This window comes from Eubalaena glacialis, chromosome 11, assembly GCF_028564815.1.
Source record: "Eubalaena glacialis isolate mEubGla1 chromosome 11, mEubGla1.1.hap2.+ XY, whole genome shotgun sequence".
Lineage (NCBI taxonomy): Eukaryota > Metazoa > Chordata > Mammalia > Artiodactyla > Balaenidae > Eubalaena > Eubalaena glacialis.
This window is the reverse complement of record NC_083726.1, coordinates 8,969,661-8,993,219: the sequence shown is the minus strand read 5'-3', so window position 1 is coordinate 8,993,219 and position 23,559 is coordinate 8,969,661.

The window sequence follows — 23,559 nt, the reverse complement described above, 5'->3', positions numbered from 1 at the left end:
GACCAAGGCACCAACCATTGTTCTGGTTATTGTGGAGGACCCGAGGTTAGAAAGCAAGTGCTTTTCCCAGACCATGAAGTTAAAGTGGGACAAATTAGCAGTGCCTTCTGATGCCCTAAAATGGTAAATATCAACCCAGACCGACCTGTGCACAATGACAGAAAACATTCGCGCTGGGTTTCCTCCCAGCTCAGAACACGCTGATGTGCCCCCATGAGGCCCCAGTGAACACGGGGACACATGCCACACGTGCTGACCGGGGCATTCTTGCAGAGTCACATCTTACCCCAAATCTTATCACAACCCTGCCGAACGTCAGTCTCTATCAAGAAAGTGTTCGCTCATCTTCCCGTTATGCCCAACATGTGAACACTGATAATACATCTAAATTCGAAGAAAATCAACAGAAGTCATCTCAGTCAACCTGAAAAGTCCAGTGACTCATTCACACCCTTTTCACAGGGCTCCTGCGGGCCGCCCAGCTTCTCCTGAACCGGCCTCCAGGCTCCTGCAGCCTGAGTACAGCTCAGGGCTTGATCGCTCTCCTCTGCAGACCAGATGAGTGCTAACTCCCTCCTGCACAGACGGTAGGGTTGCTCAGCCAGCCACCCCTGCTCTGTGCTGCCAGTAACCCCACCGCTTATGTCCCTGAGGCCAGTTCAACAAGGTGGCCTTGTAAAAAAATAAGACGGAGGAAGATGCTGGCTTTTCAGCCCCAAGAGTAAATTCCATCACTCTGAAAGTAAAACCATAATATCTAAATTTGATTCGACTTATGTCAGGTCTGATAAATACACGCACCACGTACGTATTGGTGCATGGATGCTTAAACAATGTACGCTGACTGCCAAAAACAAAACAACTTACTGTCTCATTAAGAAGACGAGAGCTGGTAGGCCAACTCACCAGAATAAAGAAAAGAAAAATGGATACTCTAACTTCTACACACACACACACACACACACACACCACACATTTGTGTAATGCAGCCCACAAGACAGTTGCCCAGGCAGTGAAGGAAAACTAATGTTTTCCAGGATTTTCCTGTTTAAATTTAAACTGGTCCCATGAGCTTAGTGAGCGTGGCTTTAGGCCTCCATCCTCAGATGGAAGGCTGGCACAGATTTCAGCCTTAGTCAGGCAGTAAGCAGAGTAGGTAAGAATGAAGGCTCAGGAGCCAGACACCCTAGGCTGGAATTTCAGCTCTACTGTCTTCCAGCTGTACAACCCAGGTAAGTTACTTATCTACCCTGTGCCTCCATTTCCTCACGTGTAAAATGGGAATAATATAACTAAAACTAACCCCCGTGGGTTTTTTATGAAGAGCAGATGAAATAATACGCCGTAAAGTGTTTAGAACAACGCCTGGTTCAGAGCAAGCCCCCAAGATATGGGAGTTATTTGGAACAGTAACTTCAAATGGGCTCACATATCCCAACAGGAAACTCTTGAGTTCTCTTTTGTTCTTAACTTTAATCTTTTTTCTTTTCTTTTTGTTTTGTGTTTTTTTGGCCACACCACGCAGCGTGCAGGATCTTAGTTCCCCGACCGGGGATCGAATCTGGGCCCCCAGCAGTGGAAGCGTGGAGTCCTAACCACTGGACTGCCAGGGAATTCCCATCACTTTAATCTTTGTAGCACTTAATTTCCTATTTCTTCTTCTTTTATGTATGTGCAGAAGGAAGGTGTTTAGCCATCCTTGGAGTACAATCTTCCCTTTCATTAAAAACCATTATTAAGTGTCTTCAAGCTTCTTTTCTGTGGTAAATGATCCAGATTACTTAATCGTTCTGTTTTACATGCTGTAATCATGTATTTGAACTTCTCAACCATCTCTAGATTTAGTACACGCAGAAATATTGTCTAGGAAAATTTGGTTTTGGAATCCTTTATCATCTACAGTCCATTAGCTCAAATGTTTAAAACTATTGTTCATAAGATCAAAGTTAAGTTCTTTACCATATTTGTCAGTTGGTTTTATTCTGTCATATTGCCATAGTCAACTAATTCTCAAATGCATAATTCAGCACAAGCCAAACCAGACAAGACCAGAAGTCATTCATTCATTCACCAAATATTTGTTGAGGGCTTACGATGTGCCAGGCACTGTGCTAACCTCAAGATTACAAATGAGACATGCCCTGCTTGGAGGAGCTTATAGCTTGGGAGGGAAGACATGGAAGTAAACAAAGCATTGTCAAAGTCTTTCATTAGATGCTGTACTTGAAGTGAGAAGGTGGCAGGATAAACTTGGGGCAGAAGGGAGGGAGAATTCAGCACTGCTTGGTGGGTCTAAGAAGGCTACACAGAGAAGGTGACTTTTGAGCCATATTAAAAAATGACAAGGAGGGACTTCCCTGGTGGTCCAGTGGTTAAGACTCCGTGCTCCAGATGCAGGCGGCCCGGGTTCGATCCCTGGTCAGGGAACTAGATCCCACATGCCGCAACGAAGATCCTTCATGCCACAACTAAGACCCGGCGCAGACAAAAAAAAAAAAAAAAAAAAAGAGGCAGGGGAGAAAAGGAGGAGAGTATTCAAGGAAGAAGAAACTATTAGCTTCTGGGGTGCTGGTATGTCTGGGGCCAGGACCTAGGGAGGATGCAGAGACACAAAACTGCCCAGGTTGGCTGGGGCTGGGCCCACAGTGACCAGCCCAAGAAGCCTGAGCTCCGTCCTGCAGGTCCAGGGAGAGTGGGGAGGGTGTGTTTTACACAAATCACTCTGGAAGCAGTGAAGAGGGGAGACTGGAGGCATTTGAGTCCGGAGTCAGAGAGGAAAAGCAGGATTCTGGGGTCGTGGAGAGAGACTGTAAAGCCTCACTAAGGAGAGGGTGAAGGAAAGAAGGGAGTCATTTTAGGCATATTTAAAAGACAGGGTTTAAAGACCCAGTAGAGAGGGGTGCCAGAGTTGGGAAATAGGAGGAAAAGAGAAGGAGGAGCCCAGAAGGAATTCGAGGTTTCCAGTGTGGACCCCTGTGAGGGCCTCGGTGCCATATTGTGCCATAATGGAGCGAATACAAGTTGGCACAAATCCTTCTCCTAGAAATGCTCCTCAAAGACATAAGTCTTGTTGAAGGTCAGTAGGGAATGTCAATGTTGTATGCAGAGGGCAGTATATATATTCCCTACTAGTTATTCTTTTCAAAAGACCCCTTAATATATGTGACTTACATGAGGCAAGATAATATTCATGTAGGAGTTAATTAAAAATTAAGTTAATTTTTAATTTTCTGGAAATTAATTTTCCAGATACAGTAAGATATTAGCATTATTTCAATTATCTGTGCCTGATAACCACTAAGATATCTACTTATCTGTTTACTTATTTATTAATCTGTCTCCCCCCAACTAATACAAGCTCCATGAGGTCAAGGACTTTGCCTCTTTTGTTCACATCTGCATCCCCAGCCCCTAAAACAGTGTTTGCCTCACGGTAGTTGTTCAATAAATATTTGTTGAGTAAATGAATGAATTTCCATACGGGTAAAAAGAAATCATCATATCCTTTACTAATGTGGAAAGAAAAGAAAAAAAACCTGGACTTAAAACAATTTTTCATGAACAGATCCAATTTGCAAAAATGGAACTGACGTTTAAAAGCTATTTTTCTTCCTGAAGCTCTACTTCTGGGAAAATCACAGCTGCCAGCTTAGATGGTGGTTTTAACTGCCCAGTTACAAATTCTGCACAGTTGTACACATTGGCAGAGCTCAGCTTCCTTAAATGCTGTTGGATCAGTAAGGAAATGGTGATTTTCCTTACTGATTTCATGCCAGTTCCTCTTTTGTGAAAATTCCCGTGTGCTGTCCAACGGAACACGTACAAGAAAACCCGAACATTTGGGGGCCAGAAATTAAGTCTCTCATGTTCCTCTCTGGTCAGGTGATGTTAAACCATTTCTACTTTCAGGCTAGGGTGTTCAATTGTTTTCCCCTTTAAATTTAGCAGAGAGATTATTCCTCCTGGTGGATTGCACATATGCTCCTTTTGATCTGTGAAATAGCTCATTCCCAGATAAACTTTAAGCTCCCAAATGATGCATGTAAAATACTGTTTATGAATCGTGGGAGAAATGTTTCACATTCTCATCACTCGAACACGGTTGCTCCAAACCACTCTCTCCGAGGTTCCTTATTTTCCAAGAAGAAGGAAAAATACTTCAACGCACAGCAGTAAGATAACAGTAATAGCAATCACACTTCCCATGGATGTTACTCAATGGTCTCCTAGAGGCTACAGTGTAGGAAACTCAGCAGCAGCAGCAAATATTTTCCATGAGCTGGATACTGTGCTAGGTCCGTACACTACAAAGAGGAGCGAGGCAAGGTTCCTATCCCCTGGGGCTTACAAATTAGCTGGGGCAGTAAGACAGAAACCACAAAGTAAAATTAATAGTTACTAATCAACTACATGGTCAGTAAGTGCTACACAGGATTCAGAAAAGGACAGTGGTAACCAGACGGTGTTCCTAGAGGAGATGGACTTAAATTTGACTTGGACCTTTAGGGGGAGACTGCAGTGAGAAAGGGCGAAGTGGTAGGAACATTCCTGGATGCCATTGCTAGGAGTCTCACCGGCTGAGGTGAAGGTTGTAGCAGCTAAGGTAGGGGCTAGATTGGGGGTGGCCTTGAATGCCACTCTAAGATTGTGGGGCTTGATTCTAGAAGTAAAGTGGAATCATTGAGAATTTTGGAGCAGAAAGGATGTGAGCTAAGTAATGCTTTACAGAAAGTAAATCAAACAGAGATCCATGCTATGAATTTAATTGGGGGTCTTCAGAATTGAGATAATGAGACCATGACCCAGGCTGGGGACAGTAGGATATCTCCATCATGCGGTACATTCCTGTGAATGCTTCTTAGGGATCTCTACGAAATTGCACTCAATATGCCTAACTGGCTCCATACCGTAAGACAGTGATTTTGTGATACTGTGTGCTGCTTGGAAGTAGCCTCATTCCTTTAGAACCCCACAGTGTGTACATGCAACAGGCCCAGGTGTGGTCTCTCTGCAAACCTCAGAGAATCTAGGCAACTTAGAGGATAAAAGCTGGGAGGAATCTCAGAGCCCACGAAGTCCACCCCCTCAGTTTACCGATCCAGAGGCCGGCCCTTTCTCAGGTTCACACAGCTTGTCAATGTCGGGCTCAGGGCACGACCAGATCTCCTTACTGCACCCCAGCAAAGCTTCCAAAGCCGGTCCAAATTCTGCTTTCAGGTGTGTGTGCATATACATTCTGGCAGAATCCAGAAAAATCCGGTCCCTAACTGAGATAGTTGAAGCTACTTTCCTTGACTCCTCCCAGAATCCATTCCCCCAGATCCAGTCCCTGCCTGAGCCCCCTCTTCATTGCTGCCAACTCCCTGCCTCCATGCTTTCCCGCAGCATCTTCCGGCTTCCAGTTCTCTGCTCAGACCCTGTTGTTTCTTGTGTCTTGCCATGGATTGTGCTGTCTTCTTTGTCCAGAACCCTTTATGGTCCCAGCATAAGCCTCACCACCTTCAGGAGACCCCTTGGCCTCAGCCCCTCCCCTAGATGGACTCAGGTCTCCCTCCTTGGAGTTCTGCGCTACCCTACATGAGGCTGTATCCCTGTGTCTCTTAGATGTCTTATAATTGCCTGTTTATGTGCCTGCCTCCCACCCTTCAACTGTGAGCTCCCTGAGGGCAGAGACTGAGTATGCTTCACTGAACACCCAGCATCTTGCCCAGAGTCTGGCACATACGGGGCGTTCAAATGTCTGATGAATGAATGAATGGCATTTGCCTTCTTGGTGCATTCATTCATTTAATAAATATTTATTGAGCAATTACTTATGATCAGTATTGCGGTTCACCCTTACACGTCAAAATATGCCAAGGCACTCAAGCTCCAAATTATGCACGCGTAACTTATGCACGTGGTGTGTCCACATGCATACGCAGCAGAGACTGTGTACATGTCTACAAACACCAGAGCTGGCAAATGCAGTAAACTGTGTGCCAGATGTCTCCGAAATTTGCAAAGAACCAAGAACCAAAAATGACAGTTAGCTCCATATAAGCCCTATAAAAGAAAAGAGAAAAAACGCGAAAGAACAAAAGAAACTTGAGCAGGAGGAAGTGGCTATGTTTTTTTCTGTGCACTCAAGCCCAGGGGTGGGGAAGACTTACAAAATCATTCTATGCTGGGCAGGTTCATGTAAGCCTGAGTTCCTCAAGGGTTGGCTTTAGGAGCTGTTAGGAAAATTCATTGCCATGCACGAGTCGGGGGATTGCTTTTTATTCCACTGGAAATTGTTAATGGGGACCGCCTTAGCGGCCCCTTCTTGCTCTGCCTGATAGAGAGACAGCGGGTTCACCCAAGCAATTCTGAAACCCTGATCACTGCCAATTAGGGGAGCATTGTCTGGCTGACATAATCAAGTGAGTATAAGTATATTTATCGTGACTGGAGTGGGGAAGGGAGAGCAGAAAGATTGAGGCAGAAGCTGCCACCCCTTGCCTGGCTCCAGCCTGCTTCTAACTCAGCATGTCTGTCACCCGGTGCTCAGTAGAAGCCATCACTGGCTTCTGAGGTGGAATGCACAGCTGAGAATTCAGGACTAGAATTGTTTTCCCCAGAAGGGGCCATGTCTCTCCTTATTTTTCCTCCTTGCTTCTTCCCTTTTTTCATGATCACTTCTGTGAACGCTGCAGAGAGACAGGAAACCAGATGCCCCGTTGATCACATTTTAATTCTGCCCCGGCAGCCGCGCTGCCCCCAGTAGCTTATCTGCAGTTCAGAGTGATCTCAGGGAACGTTGCTGTGACAAGACTCCTACCCTCTCTGCCTGCCTGGGTGTGCGTGTCTGTCTGGCATTGGGTTTATTTCATTGTCTACTCATGGAACTTTTGTGGGAATACCTGTTGATGTGTCTCAGAGCCGGGCTTGAAAGACCCTGCAGTGGAATAGATATAGGAGGAATTTCTCACACTTCCACAGCTAAAAAGTGAGGCGAGCTGAAGTCATATCTGGTGGGGTTCATGTTGTCTGCCTGGAGAGGAGGGTCTGTTTGAGCATCTGCACAGATTTCAAAATGCAGGCTGCATCCATTCATCCCCAAACCAATGGCCGGGGTCCGATACAAATGGCCGAGTGGCATGGTTAGGGGGAGGTCAACAACAAAACTGACCTCTTGGCTGAATTTGAACTCCGGTCGATGCAGAGCCAGTCCATCAAACAAGAGATTTTTTTTCCCCTCCCCTTGACTATTTGATAACAGCATTTGCAGAGCTGAGTTGATTTTAGCTATTTCCTCCGCTCTCATCATGTGTGTGCTGCTCTGTCTTGGCATTTGAGGGCTGAAGACCCTTTCCAGTGGCTACAATGGATTACAAAACCCCTTCCCTGTGTCCTGTTCCCTTTAGTTTGTCTTCACAGCTGCAAATTGTTCTCAGCCTGTCTTCTTGGATTTGACAAAAACTATTTTATTACTGGTAGCACACATATAATACCCTGTGATATAAGGGAAGGTGTAGGTACACAAAATAAATAAGAAGCCCGTGTAGGAGAAATGTCATTTTATAGAGATCGCTCAGCCTTAAGGCACCTGACCACCCTTATTCAGTCTATTCCTGCTAAATTTTTCCTTCTTCAGCTGCTCAGGAATTGTCAAGGCTAAACTCTTTTCAGCCAGCTACCGGAAATATGTATTTCCTTTGCTTTTCAGAACTTAATGGATGAGATACTTCTTTTTTCTGTCTTCTACCTCTTGCCAGATATATTGTATTTTTGTTTTGTTTTGTTTTGAGAATGTGAGCTCATTTATCTCCAAGGGAGAAAGAAAGTCATTGCATATTTACCCGTTAACAGATTATCACTTGCAGTGAAAATACAACAGAACTCTCTCACTCTCTGTGGATAAATGTGTTACTCGCCTTGGCCATACTTGGTTGGATGGACTGCCACTGCTCTCTTCAAGTTGGCTTAATTTTCTCTCCTTGGTTTTTGTTTCCTTGAAGCAAAGAGACTCTTGGCTCTTTCTTTGATCCTGCTTTTGAGGAATGTGCCTGTCTTCTTTCGGTCTTTGTTTCGTGAGCTGGTTCGATTACCCCCTTAGCATTTACTGAGGAATCTATTGTGTTGGGTGCTGTGGGTTCCTCTGAAATCCTCCCTGCTTGAACGTTGGATGGAGTCACTTATCTCAATGCTGACTCCCTCCTAATCCATCTGTGTAGATGGGGGCATGAAAGAGCCATCTACCAAGAGATAGCACGATGTCGTAAACTGAACTAGAGTGCTGTAGTCAGCGAGACCCAGGTCATAAAACGGTGCAGTCTTGGGCATATGGCTTCTCTTTTCTGAGCCACACATTCCTCGTTAGAGATGCTGATGGGAACAACAGAACAGTCTATTCTTCTTTGCTATTCTCCATAATGAGATAACCACCAAACAGACGGAGAAGAGTCTGGTTTAACCAAATAATGTTGGTGCAAATTACAAATGTCTGTAAGAAGGTATTTTTGGCCTGAGCGTTTCGGTGGCATTTAGTGCGGTGTCTGATGCATGTCATTTAGTTACAGGGATAAAACCTCTTGAACACACACAGAGCTCTTGACCTGGTAGGACATTACATCTTACATCATTTTGATTCTTTTTATTCAGGCTACTTCTTTCTAGGAAGTGGTAAAAAAGAAGTTAGTAGTATTGTACCAATGTCAGTTTCCTGGTTTTGATACTATACTATGGTGATACCTTTATCACCATTGGGGGAAGCAGGATAAAGAGTATAAGGGAACTCTCTGTACTACTTTTGCAATTTCCTTTGGGTCTATTATTACTTCAAAATAAAAAGTTCAATGAGAGATAAAGAAAGAGAGAAGGAGAATGGGGTGGCAATTAGGAGAAATGAATGCTCATCTTGGTTTTGGTCCCCAGCTAGACAAATATTCATATTTTGTTTTCCTCTTCCTCCCCTTTTCACATATAGCTTTTGTGAGCAGTCAGATATAAAAAGCTAGGGTTCATTTCTCTATAGAAGAGAAGAAAGAAGTAGAATGAGTCAGAATGAGTCAGGAGAACCCCTGCCAACATCGGGTCAGAAGGCCTACCACCTGCCCCTCCCCACACCCTTTACCTGCACAGACTTACCCTCTGCATCCGCACTCACCTTGTCCTTCTTCCTTCCCGTTCAAGGGGAGATACCTCATTTGCTGCTACAGATGAACTCCTTCACCTGCACAAGGCATCCATGCCTTCCTGCTGTTTCCAAAGGCTCATCCTTCTACATAATCTCCCCATGTGATTCCTTCTTATCTGGGGTTTTAACAACCATCTAGATGAGAATAACTCCCAAATGTATATGTCCACTCAGACCTTTTTGCTGAGATCCACACCTACGTATTCAACCCCTGATTGGGAATCTCTACTTAGATATTTCGCATTTCAAACTCTTTCCAAGGGATCATTTCTTCCTATATTCCCTTATCTCCAAAAATGTCATCACCATCTACTACATTGCCCATGGCAGAAAGACGAGAGCCATTCTAGACCCATGCTGCCCAGTCTTGTAGCCTCTGGCCACATGTGCTATTACGTACTTCACATATGGCTGGTCCAAACTGACATGTGCTGTAAGTGTAAACCACATACCAGACTTAGTTCAGAAAAAGAAGACAAAATATTTTAATATTTTATACTGATTTCACGTTGAAGTGATGATATTTTGGATTTATAATGTTAAATAGAACAAATTATTTTGAAAAATTTCCTTTTACTTTTTAATGTGCTACTAGAATATTTTCAGTTACATGTGTGGCTTGCATCTGTGACTCGCATTATATTTCTACTGGATGGTGCTGCTCTAGACTCTTCTCTGCCTTTTAGCCACTCCTAATTGGTCAAAAAGTCACAGTGATTCTCCTGAGTTAAGACAAGGTATACAATATCAGCGACGTGCACAGGCTGAATTTGAATCCTGGCTCCACCAGTTTTTGATACATGTGAATCTGGGCCATTATGTAATCTTTTTGAGCCTCAATTTCCTTATCTGTCAGATGGATATAATGCTAGTTCTTACCCCTCAGGTTCAGACACCATTAAGTGAGAGGATACATGTAAAGCACTTACTACGGAGATAAAAGCATGTGCAAAGGCCCAATGCCAAGAGAAAGAGCACAGCCTCTCACTGTCATATTTCAGGCCCTCATCATTTCAGGCCAAGGCTACTGTAATAGTTTCTTCATCTCCAGTTCATCCTGCCCTCCAATCCTTCATATTGCCACCAGATTAAACATTTTCTAATGCAAATATTATCAAAACATTTAGTGAGTCCCCATCACCCTTGGGATAAAGTCCAATGTCCTTGGTATGCTATGCAAGGCCCTCCATGACCTGCCCCCACTGGAAACACCAACCCCACCTCCTGCCAATCCCCGATGGCTATAATGAACCCACTGGGCTCCCCAGTTCCTTCCTGCACACACCTCTCTCTCTATCTGTGATGTACGTGCCCTCTACCTGCCCACAAGTCTCAGCTCGGTTGACACCTTTTTGGGGAAGCTTCCCCTGGTCCTTGCTGTGCCTGTACCCATCCCAGGCTGGATCAGGAGCCACTTCTTTGAGGTCCTCAACCACTTGAGGTTTGGCTCCATTGTCACACTGCTCTTGCTTCTTTGGTCGACGTGTCTGTCTGTCCTACAAGACTCTGAGCCATCTGAGGGCTAGGATGGGCTCCCCAGTCCACTCGGGATCTCCACGCTGAACAGGGTGCCCGGCACAAAGTGGGGTCTGGTAAATGTTTGCTGAGTGAATGCTTAAAGTACAGGAGATGCTCCTGCGGGAAATAAGGAGAGTGAGAGCTAGTGAGGCCAAGCAGCAGAAAATCTGAAGACTAGCCCGAGGAGAAACTGATGCTCCTTGGCCATGCAGACAGAATTAAGAGAGAGGAAAGAATCTGGGCAAGGAGTCAGTAATGGAGGATTTGAAATGAAGCACTATAAAAAAGAGAAGATCATGAAAAGAACAGAACCACATTTGGTACTGCTGGTGGTTTAGTAACTTCCTCTACAATGATTCCAGGAAGAAACAAGGCTCTAGGAAGGCACAAATCATATAAAGAAAGGATGAGGTATCAGCAACCCATTCAAGGATTATTTGTTATCAGGACTAGATACATGGGTGATACAAGTAAACGTCAACCTGGTGACTACGTGATGAGACTACTAATAATTTCCTGGGGCTGGTGCCCAGGAATTCTTTTACTGTGGTGCGAATGCCAAGCATGGAAAATTTTGACACATTATAGATATGAGAAAGCTGATAGTGAATTTGAGAACGATGTGAAATGCCAGAATAATCACAAGAGAAACATCTGAATGCGTAAGAAGGTTTAGAGGATTCCAGCTTTACCACAAATATGGATTACAAGAAAATTCACTTATAAAGGCAGAAATTCCACTATATAAAATCCACTTATCAACACATGTAGCATTCCAGAATGCATAATGCTAAACGCGTGTCTTCTGACACGCACACAACATTAAAACTAGCAAATAACACCAGAAAGGTAGAGAAAGTAGGAAGTACGACATTTTGTGGCTCACAGGGTATATGAATGGGAAAATATATACTTCTACACACAGACCACAACCTTCACAAGAACGCCTAAAGGCTTCATTCCGAGACCTCAGGTCTCATCCCACAGGATAGCCCACTCCTCAGTTTTCATGTAAAAGGCCTCATGGGACAGGCATGGTGTGAGGAGAAGGGACAGCAGGGAGAATTGAGGTGAGAGGGTGAAAAGACCAAATGATCCTTTGCCATCATTCTTGACAATGAGCCAGTCCTCCTCTTTGAGAGTTCTGTGAAGAAGGTAAACATCTGGGATATACTTATGCTAGAAGCTATTTGTTGTTTATCTGAAATTCAAATTGAACTGGGCCTTCTGTGTTTTATCTCACACCCCTACTTAGTGAGGTATACATTTCCTCATTCGTACTGCCTGTGAGCCACACACATCTCAATAATCGAGGAATGTGTGGGAAGTCGCAATAACTAACAATTCTTGAGTACACCTACTATGTGCCAGGCCCCATGCTAAGTGGTTTAGGGGGATATTTCACCTGTTTTTCACAAGCACGCTAGGAGGCAGGCACTAGTATTATTCCTGTTTTAAAGATGAGGAAACTGAGGCTCAGAGAGATTAAATAACTTGCTCAGGGTCACCCAGATAGCCATTGGCAGAGCCAAGACTTGAACTCTGGCAGTCTGACTGCAAAGCCCATGTACTTGCCCACCTCACCGGATACGGTGGCAGCAGCAAGCAAGGGGTAGATACATTGAGTCCCCCAAAAGAGTAAGAGACAGCGGGAGCACAGGGGATGACAGGGGCAAGCCCTGAGTGAGGCCTTGAAGGAGCAGTTGAAGTTAGACCAGGTGCCGTTATTTAAGCTGGAAAAGGGTGGCCCTAACTCTAGGCAGATGCAGCCCCACACCAGGACTGGCAGTTTGATTAGAAGAGCACCAGATGGATTTCAGTCCCCACTGAAGCCTTAGGCAGGGGCCCTTGTGCAATGGACAACCTGCACAGCTGTACATAGCAGCCTGAGTTAGATGGCAGAAGGAGGACCAGTGCAGAGGCCAGGATGCAGATAGGGTGCTGAGAGAATAATGAGGGGCCAGTCACTAAAGCACGTTTGCACGGGGTAGGTGGTGCTCTGAAGTCAGTTTAGAGAGACAGGCCGGGGAGAGATTGCTGAAGGCCTGAAATGACAACAAGAGTCTTGAGTGGATCTGGGAGGTGGCATGGCAACATGACACTGACGAATTCTGAATGGAAAAATGACCCTCAGAAAGTGTGTGTGTCAGAAATCTTCAACACACAGGGGTCTTTGCTCCATCAAGCAGGCAGCATAGGGTAGAGGGAGGATGGGAGCATGATAGCTGATGTGACAGCAGCCTATTTAAAAGACATGAGAAGGGACTTCCCTGACGGTCCAGTGGTTAAGACTCCACACTTCCACTGCAGAGAGTCCAGGTTCGATCCCTGGTCAGGGAACGAAGATCCCCACGGCGCAGCCAAAAAATAAAAAAATAAAAAATAAAAGACATGAGAAAAGGATACTCAACAGACTGGAAAAGGGCTCAAGGAGTGGGGAACAGAAAGCACAAAAGAGGGAAAGTGAGTGAGAAGGTGAATTTCTTCCACTTTGCATTTCCCCAAGTGTGTCCCTCAAGGAAGAGTTGACCTGTTCTGATTTTTCTTTTCCTGAGGGTTGGAAAGGGCACAGCACAGTTTGCTTTCAGCAAGGCATTTGGTTGCATTTTTCATGATACCCTAGAGAATAAAATGAAGAAAGAGGGACTTTCCTGGTGGTGCAGTGGTTAAGAATCTGCCTGCCAATGCAGGCGACACGGGTTCGAGCCCTGGTCCGGGAAGATCCCACATGCCACGGAGCAACTAAGCCCGTGCGCCACAACTACTGAGCTGGCACTCTAGAGCCTGCGAGCCACAACTACTGAGCCCATGTGCCACAACTACTGAAGCCCACGCGCCTAGAGTCCGGGCTCCGCAACAAGAGAAGCCACCTCAATGAGAAGCCCGCACACCACAACAAAGACCCAACGCAGCCAAAAATAAAAAAATAAATTTTTTTTAAAAAATGAAGAAAGACAGGTCGAGTGATAACTACCAGAACTGGCAGGTTTGGAGTTGATATGCAAAAAATATAGATTAAGAGGTTAATGTCAACCTGGAGGGAGTTTTTAGGTAAGGAAACTGAGTTCACAGATAACCAATTTGTTTATCACCACACAACTGGTGAATGAAGGAGTCAGAATTCAAATCCAACTCTGCCTGACTCCAAAGCCCGCGTTCCATTTGTTATGGAATAAAGACCAAAAAGGCATTAAGTTTGCTTATGAAAAAAAGAGTTGGAAGAGAAAAGCAGAGGGAAGGAATACAATAATTTTCAGTCTGAATTTTGCCCTAAGAATTAAAAAAAATTGAATATAAGAAGATGATGCTCACAAGTCCCAAATTCTTACGTCTAAGCTTTCAGACTGAAAATTATCGTGAGACATTTTGGTTCCATATAACCAATTCACCAAGCTCTTAATCTATTCCTTCCAAGTCCACCCTTCCTACCGCACCCCTCCCCCCCTGCCATGCCCATTCTCTATCATCTCAATACATTAGGGAAAGACCAGACCAACTTTCTGTGTCACTTCCGACTTTGAGAATCCAAGATTTAGGGCCCTACTTGATCAAAACTGGCAATTAAAAAAGAAAGAGAACTGCTTTAAACAAGGCTAATACAGGTGTTCCTCAGTTCAAGCAAACTCCAGTTAAGACCTACATTTCCAAAAAGTAAGAATGTTACAGTTATTCATTTGATGGAAGCAATTCACAATATCCTCCCTTCTATTGGCAGCTTTTTAGTACCTTTATGGGGTGACTTGATCAATAAACATGTAATTACCTCCAATTTCTCAGGGACAGACTTATCAAATGAAGAAAGGTACACTGTCATACGGGTTCATGTCCACTTTTGCAAGCTTTTGAGACCAGTGAGCTAAAAAAATGATCCGCATTCCAATAATAAATGGGGGCTGGGGAATATAAGTAAAAGTGACAAGAAGATGAAAGTAGCTGTGGTCATGCAGTCATTCACTCTACCCTTTTGTGCTTTGGTAAAGTTAAGGGAGCACAGAGCACAGATCACAGATGGTGAGGGAAAGGGGGGGGCGGGCACTGAGAGTCTTTGTGGTGTTTGTGAATGATGTTGCAGCCCTGGTGACGACAGAGCAGGAAGATGGAGGCTTTCAAATATGTGATAAATGAGCCAAGCTTTCAGAGCCCAAATCAATAAAAACAAGCACGAAGCAAACAGAAGGGAAGAAGGAAAAGAGAGAGCACCATAAAATCCCAGTGATATATTCCAGGGGAAATCAGGATGTGAATAGAAAACGAGAAGTGAAAAAAAAGGAAGACTGGAGATGTGTAAAATGCCTGTCTGTCTTTCTGTCTCGTTCTTGGCTTCCACTCACATCCACCACCACTCCCCGTGCCCTTCTTATAGGGCTCACTAAGTAATTTCTGATTTTAGGTGGGTATTTTTAATGCTTCATTCCTGGTTGGGTTTTGCCAGAAGGATTCCTGGTGTTTCTGTAGACAATCGCTACAGTTTTAGGAAACAATCAGGATAAAATGAGAAAGTGGCAAGTCTTGCAGCAGAGTGGGGCTAGAGGTAACATCTCCTGGTCGTGGGCTCTTTCTGTTTCATTTCTGTTGTTGTTGTTTTAGATTGATGCTTTCATGGGGTTATTTGAATAAGAAAAGTGTAGAAGATATTTAAACAGGAACATTTTAGATACACTTTTTCTAACTATATAGATCCATGGTGAATTACTAATGTTTTGAAGAGAAAGAAAAAGAAGTTCAAAAAAGCAGAACACATTGTGGGGAAAGTGGATGGTGGGAAAGGTTAGACAACCATGATATCACGAGAGAGAAAGAGGCAAGGAGAGAGAGAGGAAGAGGAACAGAAAAGAGAGGAAAAGAGAACAGCTGCTTGTAAGTTTATTAATTGAGATTGTTTCCACATCTGCAGTTGCCTTAAAGCATGATTGCTTGGTGTGAGGTCCGCCAGGTTTATTGGAGTCTTTGCCTCTTTGACCAAGGAGCAATGGGCTTGAATTTTGCAAGTATGTGAGAATTGCTCCCATCAATTTCTTGGCTGATGGACAGCAGCCCAGGAAGGTTCAGGCGGCCCTAAGCGAGTTAGCAATTATCCTGAACTAGTGCAAGACTTGCATTATTTTGCTAGGACGGAGAAGAGAAAGCACGTACCCTAAACTCTCACCTCATTTTCTCATTCATAAAATGTGAATGATAATAATAATAATAATGCATGTTGCAAAGGGTGGCCGTTTGTGAAGCCCTTGGCACGTGATAGACCATGGCGATAAATGGAATTTAGTCTTTGCTGGTTCTTGTTCCTAGCCATTGGTGAGACATGTTCCATGTGGTCTCCCTACATGACTGTCCTGGAGCTTCCTGTTTAAAGATAGCAACGCAGTGACCGAGCTCTGGGCCCACGGCAGGGTTTAGAAGCCAAATCAGTTTTGTGTTTCTCAACCTTCCATTTCCCCCACTTCCCTTTGGTTAGTGCTATCTTTTCTCTTTACTTACTGGATTGTCTTGATTACAAGCGTTGTACCTTCTGGTGACATTGCAGCCAGGGCCCCATAGTAAGTAGGGAGAAGCTAACACTTGCCCAGGTTAAGTGGGGGAAAATGGGGCCTTGAAAAGCTGAAAAGGAGTATATGCTTGGATTTAGAGTTTTGAAATTTTTGAAATTTTTTGAAATTCTTTACAAGAAAGAATAGTAGATAGCTGACAGGCAAAAATGCTTTGGAGAAAGACACACTAAACTGTTGATCCCCAATGATGAGCCATGCCTTCTACATCCTCTTCCCAAAACACTGTGGGGTGAGGATTATTTTCTCAAGTCTTGACGAGAAAACCATGGCACAGAGAAGTTGTTTCCCCAGTTACCAAGTCGGCAACAGACTTGAGATTTGAAACCAGGTCACAGTTACTGGCAGCCTCACCTTGCAGAGACTGGTAAATTAGGAAAAAAAGAATAGAATTTGCTTGAGTTTGAAAGAACTTATACATTTTGCTCCAAGAAAGATTTTTCTTACAAAATGTGTGAAGACGAATGAGATTTTATATGATGTGCTTTGAACTTAAAAAGAAAGTTATGTTTTATAAGCCAAACTGGTGTTGATGAAAGAAAAGTAAGGTGATAAATAATCAGAAGAAGGAAGAGCAAATGACCCTTTATCTGAGCATCACTCAATTTATGAGGCAGGGGAGGGGAGCGACTTGCACAGGGACCATCTCCTGATTTGTCTCCTCCCTCTTCTACTTCCCTCCCCTTGCCATCCCTCCCCCCTCCACACACACACACACAACAAAAAACCTTAATCAGGAAAAGAGGAGCTAATTTTAAAAGAGGAAAGCATCCTTGAGACCAATGAAATCTCCATAATCCACAGTGACAGACGGGGACCAGCAGAAGAGCAATTTGATTAAATAAGGATATCAGGGGCTTAGAGGGACTCTCCAGTTGTGTCACGTTTGTCTGTTAGTCTTTGAAATATATTTCTTTGCCTTCCAAACCTGGAAATCAAGTGCCTTCTAGCTGGGGAGATGTTCCCATTTGGAAAATAGGAAAAAAATCTCAGGGCAAAGCCAAGGGGTCCAGGCAGGGCTGGGTTCCCAGGCTGGACTGAATCTAAGAGGCTGGCAGAGGGTCTGCAGGATGTGCTGGCAGAGAGAGGCATTAGAAGGTCAGGGTGGGTACCGCCAGCCTCGCAGTGGATGGTTATGGGCTGAGCCTGAGGCCATTGCAGAGAGCATGCCTCCCCTGCCCGTGTTTCCTATCCCACTGCCTGCTGCCCATTAGTTAACCTGTCATCAGAGACCGCTCTGTTGCCACTTTCCGCAGTGAAGCAGCTAGAGGATGCATTGTTCGGTGCCGAACACACCTGTGCAGGCAGATGGAGCGCTCCCTGAAGGCTTCCGTTCATCAGCCACTTCCTAGTGGCTTCAGGATTGGCGTCAGCAGATCAGCCGCCGAGGAATTACCGTCCTCGAACAAGCTTCAAAGGGCCCCTCTAGTTCCGTGTGTTCACCCCTGCTGGTCATGCCAGGGGATTTATGCTTTCCTCGGGCTTATGAGGGGGAAATAATGAGTCACCCGGGGACAACAGGAAAATAAGAATGTCCCATGGGCACAAAATCATTTCAAATGGAGGCTTTTAGAGGGTACAGTACTAGAATCTCAGCCAACTAGCCAGAAATGGTTTGTGGGGTATATTTTGCTTGTCTTGGCTTACTCTGGTTGCAATAAAAATCAGAAATGTTTATATCCCGTGGAGAGAGTACCTATGGAAACAGGCCAGGTCCTCCTGAGCAGGCCCCTGAGATCCTAAACCCAAAAAGAAATGGTCCTGCCTCTCTGACTTGGGAGATCCAGATAAGTAGAGGAGTTGTTGGTTGTAAATCTTTTAAAGGAGAAGCCCAGGGTGGCCACTCCCAAGTTCACGGCTATCTGCAAGCTTGGTTGTAGCCGCCATGATTCCAACTCCCACTTCACCCGCCACACCTGGCCTCAGATCCAAGTCTCCAGAGAAACCAGAAGGAGGATCTTACTAGGCTAGGACTGGAGGCTCTCTATGTTAAGGGCCCCGGAGGATGAGTTAGAAGTAATTCAAGAACAGGCACAGTAAAGGAATCTGTAAGCCTTGGTAGACATTCAGAGAGAAGGTTGACATTTCCAACATGGCCAGCTAATGAAGAGGTAGCCTGTAAGCGAGGGATCTGCTGGTTTTGAATAGAGCCACAATGTTGTCATTTGAGAGCGCACAGTGAGGAAAGGCCAGCCCTTGATCACTTGGCCATGCGCAGCCTTTTTCTTTTCTTTCTTGTTTTTTTTTCACTTTCTTTTCCAGAATAGATTGGTTTGGGTCTCTAGAAGAATATTTCAGCAGAGGCTAACAGGTGAGTTACAGGTAGTTGTCCATCCTATGCTTACAGATTTTCAAGAAGAGCCATCTATGACCTTTCTTGGTTTCCTGCTCTGTCCAATGCCCAGTAAGAGGTGATAAGGCAGAAAGGCCCTAACCACAGCTGTAAGGTTCAGAGAAAAGAAAAACACACAGTAGGGATTTCAACACAAATCATAAACCTAGACTCAAAAGTAGCAGAGAGGGACTGGTCACTTTGAGATGAAAGGGGACCAACTTTGCAGGGAGCTCAGAGAGAATTTAAGCATCAGAAAATGTGTAGGAGCAGGTGTCTTCCAATTTTTATCCATCAAAGCAATTCTGTATTTTATGGGTTTGAGACTCTTTGAAACGTTAAAGTTTATATGCCTTAAAACGCACGAGAGAGAAAGAAGACAGTCGCCAAACTGTTTGGAGAGAGTTTGGAAGGACTCGAGATGCATAGAAAAGTTACGAGATGGAATCCACTGTTTGGGGCGCACCATTGCCCTCTATTGGATTAAATAAATCAGACCTTTAGCGTGGGTGCATGCTTCATTATCTCTGGCTGAGTTTGCCCAGAAGTCAGGGCACCTTTGAATGGGAAATTAATCCATCCTTGTAAACGGGTCCTCCGGTCTGCTGCCCCTTCCCTGAGGAAATCAATTACAGTTGTAACTCTGACGGCAGGCCGTTTATCATGTTTCCATGATAAACCAGTGCCTAAGCACTGGTGAGGTATCGTAGGGCATCCAAGAAGAAATAACGACTGTTACTACCATTTATTGGATGCCTACTATGCGCCAGGGTCTTTCTACACATTTACACACAGGACCCCCATGAAGTAAGGGTGACTACTCCCGGGTTAGGGATGAAAAAACATGATACTTGGGAAGTAAATGCCACATCTGAGGTTCCAATCCAGGTCCAGCTACTCCTAAGACCCCAAGAAGTTTACAGACTATCAGGGGAGATAGATAGGATATTGATAAACACGTCTATACCAGGAGTCCATAAACTACAGCCAGTAGGTCAAATTTGACTCATACATATTTTTGGCCACAAGCTAAGATGGTTATTACTTTTTTTGAATGGTGGGGAAAAATCAAAATAATAATATCTTGTGGCATGTAAAAATTATATGAAATTCAAGTTTCAGTGAGCATAAATAAAATTGTATCAGAACCCAGCTCTGCCTGTTCGTTTACTGTTCTCTCAGGCTGGCTTCTGGAAAACGGCACGGATGCGTGGTCATGGCAGAGACTGTACAGCTCGCGGAGCCGAAAACCCTTTCTCTCTGACCCTTTACAGAAAAGGTTTGAGGACTCCTACTCTATATTCCGAAGTGTGATGTTATATATCAGTAGAAGAGGTTTTTAGAAAGCATTTGGGGGTTAAGAAAAGGGGGAACTAATATTTAACCCACGGTGTGAGGTGGTAGAAGGGATACACAGGTGCGCTCCGTTTTAAGACTCAGTGCAGGAAAACCCAGCCTTTCAAACAGATCAATTAAAAGATAGCTCTCTGCATAACAAATTTTCCTTTCCATTTTGTAAAGGGATTCACCACGGGGTTCCTTTGTAGAATGAGCCTCCATAATGCATGCTAATATGATTCTATTTGCAAATACTCTCTTCATAATAACTCTCCAAGAACAGATCTATTGTGTACAGTGAGGTTTAGCTATCATCATTTTTTCCTGGCACTGAGAGGTTTCCCACTTCTGAAAAGTCACTGAGCTGACCTTGTCAATTCAGAGGAGGAGGAGGCACTGCCTTCCCACCGTCTCCAAGAGGGGCTTTGCCCGGCAGATGAAAGGGTGTGGATTCCAAGCATGCGCATTATGTGAACCTAGAGAGCTGGTATAATTTTACATTTTTAGCTAAGCTCCTCTTGGTCAGTGCAGCCAAAGTCCTGAAATGTAAACTCCTCACTATTCTATCAATCCATAAATCAATACAAATTATGTTGCTCATGTTCTGATAAATAGGCTATAAGAAATACTTATCAAGAGCAATGTTTCTCTTCTTTTTTTGAGACATAATCTTAACCACATGACAACAGAAACTGGGGCAAGTCATATAATATTCAAATTAGGGCTCTCCCCAGCAAAACAGGAAGTGTTGTCGCGATTCAGTTTAGGACCTGGCTCCTTCTTTCCCTGGGTCCTGAGCCGGAATCTTCGGAACGGCTCCGTGCTGTTATGCAATCGCTCTTTTTCAGAGACGAGTAAAACGGAAACCTTCACTATTCATAGCCAAATTAGGAGGAACTGAAATCGTTCAAGAAGTTGCTTGCCTGGTACCATTTTGATGCTAACTATGAGTTTCTTCTGAACATATCCCCTGACTCTGGCTTTCAAATGGAGGCTCTTTGAAAGAGCTGTCTCCTAGCTTTTGTTTTCATCCTCCATGGTGACTTATATTTTAGAAGTAGATAAGCATTCCTGGTATATAGCCTGACTATTTTTCAGGTTTTTTGGTGGTACAAGAAGCTTAAATAGAAAGGCCAGGGCAGAGAAAATCGTGCTGAGGATGTCCTGTGTGGTACTGTCCAGTGGTGATCTATGTCTCAGGGCCGCTAATGGGTATTCCGTGCAATTTGTAAAACAGGAGAGTGAGAGAGAGGCAGAGGGCTGGTGAGAAGCAGAGCCAGCATCAAGAGGCAGGAGCCCTGCACGGTTCAGAGGCGGGATTCCTGAACAAATGGCACCATCACTGAGGCTGGGATGAGGGGGGAGGCTGCTGGCAGGGGCCTGGCACCCGGATGCTGTCACTTCTCATTCACGCTCTATGGCAGGTAGCATTGCAGCCATTTCTAAAGCTGATCACTGGAAGGGAAAACGCATTTAACCCCTCTGTGAGGCTCTCTGAAGAGGTGTCTGTCTTCACTGAACAAACTATGTTAGTTCCGTTTTCTTTTTTCCCTGGTGGTAATTTTTAACTTTTCAAAATTAAAACTAATGGATATAAAGGAATAGGATATAACTTTCCACGCATTTTTATGATCAAACAGAAGACCAACCCCTGGGGCGGGCACATTTACCATTCCCCGCTATTAGGGAAGCAGAGAATGGTAAATTCAAGGGAAGAACTTGCAGAGCCCGGTGATTTGAATGAACACAGAGCATCCCCCACTCCACCCTGAGCATCTCCCTCCCACCAAACAACATCTGAACAGATTTCATTTCACAAATGGAAATGGGACGCAAACAGATTTTTTCAAAGTGATTTCATGAAGAGTGGGCCTGTTTAATTGCGTTTTCTGAGCCAGGATTAATATTGCAAGTTGGGGAGCTCTGTGATGTGCCTCTGTTGTTGGCTTTGCCACACCACCTGCCTCCTGGGGGAAGGCAGAGAAAAGTGCCACCATTCAGAAGCAATTTTACTTCTGCCTCAGCCTTCTCACTGAATGACTTACAGCCAGCCTGGACCGAGCACCCAGGCCTGATCTGAGTTACATGTAATGCAGGAAAGATCTCCCCAAGCTCAAGGTCATATCTAGAGCATGCGTCGGATGTTTTTTTTCATCTCTAATGTATGTGACTTTCTAATATGTTTAGCATTTGCCCTCCCCTTGTCTCCATCCTGCTTATTAAGGTAAATTTGCATAGAAATGGGATCTTGGTTTTTAGGACTATTCACCTGACACTTGATCTCTTGATGTGACCAGTGTCTGCTGCTGATACCATGTGGGTGACCCACAGAAGCGCATCTTCCTGCACACCAGAGGCAAGGCCTTAATTAGGGAAAGCTTTGCATGTTAAAGTAATGGGGTGAATCAAATCAGCAAAGGCATTTAGCTTTCACTCAGGAGGACAGAATACTTCTTCCTGTTGAGTGGGTCATCCTAGGTCACAAAAATTTTTAATTTGCCTTAGACAGACAGATCTTGAAGAAAGTGCACAAAAAGTATATATATTTTGGGTTTGGAAATAAGTTTTGGCTGGTGATAAAGCTCAGACGGTGAGCTATGACATTTTCCTTTGGATCCTGAAATATTTTTTGCTTAATATCTATCTTTGGGATTGGTAATACTCATCTCTATAAATTGCCTTTGGAAGACCAAGCAAATGTGGAGAATCAGAGGAAGGCGCCCCTTGCTATCACCAGGGTTGCAGTTTGCTTTAATCCCCTGATCTCCGGGTGCCAGCCCCTCCCACGGGCAGCCACCTTCCTTATTTACCTAAATCTTGTCACTTGGGCAGAAATTCCCACGGAGAGGATAATTGTGGTCCCAGTTTCCTGGTCGCTGAAAGTCAGTTAGGTTTGAGGGTTTCTAACCTACAGGGTTTCAGACTTAAGCAAATTTTGCAAAACATAAATGCCAAACAATAGCTCTCAAGACGGTGTCCTTGACAGTTAGCAGAGAACCAAAGAACTTGAGCGTCATGGAGAATAAGCCTCAAATTTCTTTCTTTTTTTTTTTTTAATTTTTGGCTGTGTTGGGCCTTCGTTTCTGTGCGAGGGCTTTCTCTAGTTGCGGTGAGCGGGGGCCACTCTTCATCGCGGTGCACGGGCCTCTCACTGTCGCGGCCTCTCTTGTTGCGGAGCACAGGCTCCAGACGCGCAGGCTCAGTAGTTGTGGCTCACGGGCGCAGTTGCTCCGCGGCATGTGGGATCTTCCCAGACCAGGGCTCGAACCCGTGTCCCCTGCATCGGCAGGCAGATTCTCAACCACTGCGCCACCAGGGCAGCACAAGCCTCAAATTTCAATGAGAAAAGTTTAGAGGAGGTGGGAGAAACCAGAAGAAAATTTTTGCGGCTTTTGGCTAGGCTGCCTTTGTTGAGGCTAAATTCATTCCATAAAGTTATTCTAAAACATAAATGCTATGCTACTCAACTTTATCTTGTATAACATTTTGCATCTATTCTTTAATTTCATCTTACATCCTTATTCGTTGAACATTATGATTCCCATTTTACGAACGAGGAAACTGAGGCTCCAAGAGGTTTAGTACTTGCACAGATCACACAGCTGTTCACCGACACAACCAGGACTCTGCTCTCTTTCTATTACAACCCCACTGCCTCCTAAAAAAAC